This window comes from Scomber scombrus, chromosome 10 (genome assembly GCF_963691925.1).
Source record: "Scomber scombrus chromosome 10, fScoSco1.1, whole genome shotgun sequence".
In the NCBI taxonomy this organism is placed as follows: Eukaryota; Metazoa; Chordata; class Actinopteri; order Scombriformes; family Scombridae; genus Scomber; species Scomber scombrus.
In genome coordinates this window covers 29,359,192-29,362,652 of record NC_084979.1, presented here as the reverse complement: position 1 = coordinate 29,362,652, position 3,461 = coordinate 29,359,192, and the positions used below count along the sequence as shown (strand labels likewise).

Here is a 3,461-nt window from a genome sequence, read left to right as displayed (position 1 = left end):
TCCTTCCTTCCTCCTTTCCTTCCTCCCTTCCTTCTCTCCTTACTTCCTCTTTTCCTCCCTCCCTCCTTACCCTTCCTTCCTTCCTCCCTCCCTCCCTCCCTCACGCCTTCCTTCCTTCCTTCCTTCCTTGACCTGAGGACAACAGGAGGGTTAATGTGTAATATCTGAAGCTTATCTAAGAGATTACAATTCATAATTTGTGATCTTTGTACTCAACAACTGCCAAATTTCCCTTTACACTGTCATCAGATCCCCTCCAAACCTGTTTTAATATGTAAATAAAATACTCTATTTGGAATAATAATATGGTTTCCCCACAAAATCAGTGGGAATCAAGTCAATTATCTGGTTAAAATCTTGAACTGTTTTTATATCAAACAGTTGGACACAAGATGTCTCCCGCTCCCATGTAAAGTGTATTCTCAGTGTTTATGCACTGGAGGCTTCAAGTTTCCACATCACACTTGTGTAAACTGAATACCAGACCACTAATGAGTCCAAACTAGTGAATTCACAACTTCAAGTCATGCTCATAGGTACAATGTTGCAGCTACCACGACTTGAGGCTGAAGCCGATGTGGAAATCCCTTAAAGTGCCACCAATGGCCACCATTGACTCCCATTCAAAAAGCATCAAATTCTCTCTAGAAACACTGAGTCAGTCATTGTTTTCAATGAATCATTATGTTCTCAGTGGCTAAATTCAGGCCCTCTAATAAATGTGCTGGCGGTTCATTTCCGTTTCAGACGTAGCGGGGTGTTTCCCCAGTGCGTGAACGGTCACACTCCTTATTTAGAAGGTCCTGGCTCTAAACAGAAAAAATGTCCCGAACCGTAAACTCCAAGTGTGGGTTTCAAACCAGCTCCAGTGCAAACCACAGGGTGACACATGTCCCTATGTCTACCATTGCAAGCTGTGGTAGGTAGTTTAAACTCTACATTTTCAGTGAGCACAGTGAAACTTTCCCCCTTCAGATGAAAGTGAAAACAGTTTTCTTGTGTCAAACTGCACATTTATCATTCTGCACAGTGAAGCTCAAACATCGAGCTGAAAAAACAAGAATAAAATCACTTTTTGGCCGGAAAGGGACTTAAAGGAATTAACGTTAACTGGGAACATCAGACATGACCACTACTACTGATGTTGTTTGACATTTTAACCAGCAAAAACGATGGTCAGTGCTGTTTTATATGCTGATCTTATATTAGGAAGTCGAGAAATCATTTTTGTACCATTCCAGTTGGTCTCTGTGCAGTGTTCTCCGCCTTGATTGTTCGGCTCTCCACGGTTCCAACATGTGAAGCCAACCGTGGAACCATCAGTCCACAACCACTTCCCCTCCTGAAATAGAAAGTTCATTTTTGAGCAACTGATTGGCTGTAGGAGTTTGAAGGTTTCCCATTATTGGCATTAATTTATGGAGGGAAACTACAGCCTACAGAACAGTGTGTTCCTGTGTGAAGAGAAACCAAGAACATCGGTTTATTCTGAAACAGATCTTACCATGTCTGTTTGGGTATAATCATGCGCAGATTAGTCACAAAAACTGCTAGAGAAGTGTGATAAAGATATAAAGAAGTATTTGCCCCTCTGTTCAGGGCTCATTCCACTACAGCAGCTTGTATGTCTGACATGATCTGAACATTAAAGAAAGTGTGAAAATGTTATATCCAGAGTTGCCTCTTTCCTCATTATTTGCATTGAAAGCACATCAGAAAGAGATGTTTCAACATTCTGTTTTAATTAGAGTAATGATTACATCAAGCTAAAACAGTATTCATTTGTGCACGATTTGTTTTATGACACATTTAAACAATTGTGAATCTATCCTTTAATTCGTTATGTAGCAACAAGCTAAACCATTGGTTGTACAACTGATAGCTGCATCAGTTTCTGTGTTTCAGGGCATTTTCAAAGAGAACATTCTTTTCACTTCGCTTATTGGTCAGATGTGTTTGGGGTGGGAGCAAGAAAATGCACAGAGGTTGGATCACATTAGCAGCACAAACAAACAAGCAATTCATTTGTAACATAAATGGCCTCTCTGTGGTTGTTGCAGTCTGCACCAGGCGGGGAGTTCCGGTCCTCTGAAATGATGCCAACACGGAAGTAACTTAAAACTGCATTCTATCAAAAGGCCACCAGGGGGCGACCGTTTTGGTGTCAAAAGGTCTTCCGTCTCTATATAAGTCAATGGAGAATTCACCAACTTCTCACTTGATTTATAACCTCAGTAAACGTTTTCAAAATGTGTTTATGGTCTCAATCTCTAGTTTAAAGCCTTCTTCAATGCAGTATGATGTTCATTTGTGAAATTTTGGCCTTCCTGGTTTTATATTTTAACGATAAAGCAGGGTATGCATTAGGGCGTTTCTACGTCGTGATTGACAGGTTGATTGGTTCACAGGTTCAGGAGGGCGCCTCATGCCCCTCCTGATGCCCATATAAGTAGAATCCGTGTTTTTTTTTTACCCGGCATGCACCTGAAATTTTCAAGATGGCGCTGCTCAGATCCGATACTATTGGCTTCCAAGCAGCAATCCACAAACCAATGGGTGACGTCACGGATGTTACGTCCATTTCTTATATACAGTCTATGGTCTGCACCAGCATCCGATTTAAACAGACTAAAAAATGTAGCTTTGAAAACACTCCAAAAATGTCTCACCTGAATTGCATCATAGATCCCGATCCAGGCACGTGCATATGAGTGATGTTTTTTGTATATCAGGTTCCTGATGAACTCGTTTTCCCAGCGATTGTGGATTGAGGCCAAGTTCCCACCAAGACCAATACAGGTTTTCTGACAGGGGGAGTAAGAGAAAACCAATGTGAAATGTCTAACAGAAAGTACACAAAGAAAAATGAGCTGAAAGAGAAGAGAGAAATGCATACAGGCTCCTTATAGCTAAAACATGGTTATCATGGGTAACCTGTAGGCCAGTAAAGAGTTATTAACCTCTGCATGGGCCGCGGTGCTGTGGCTGGTGTGAACCAAGAAACAGCGAGAGCCATACGGAGTCCAACCACTAGGACAGCGGTGTGAACCCGAGCCATGATCGTTGTGATCATTGTTGTGGTGTTGGTGATGAACCTGCACTATAACGTAAAACAAATTATGTAAAACATTTGTCTGTATGAACGTCTACCACAGAAACTAAAAACACAACATACAAAGAAATTTAAGTTTAAACAAATCTACCAACCTGGTTTGTGGGTTCGAGTTTGATGTCTGAACTGTGAAAATAAACAACACATTCATTAGATCAGCATAAAATGTACATTTTTATTTCATGTTTTATCATCTATTATCTATACTCATTTTGTAAACAATTTTGTTTGTATGACTGTTGTCATAGTTGCCATTTTGTGGAGCTAAGTGATGAATTGTGAGTTGGCACTAATCTTAGAAACGGCATCATATGGAAAAACTTTCTGTATTTTCCCTTTGTGTTACTTT

General features: G+C 40.5%; 1 long non-coding RNA gene across 1 annotated transcript; it reads right to left on the bottom strand.

The window, feature by feature from the left end:
* Positions 1 to 2,790: 2,790 nt before the first annotated feature.
* On the bottom strand, positions 2,791 to 3,231 carry LOC133987431 (uncharacterized). Its single transcript, XR_009925571.1, has 3 exons — positions 3,208 to 3,231; positions 2,961 to 3,100; positions 2,791 to 2,804 (listed from the first exon to the last, which is right to left on the bottom strand). It is a non-coding gene; the product is annotated as an uncharacterized LOC133987431 (long non-coding RNA).
* Between the last annotated feature and the right edge of the window lie 230 nt (positions 3,232 to 3,461).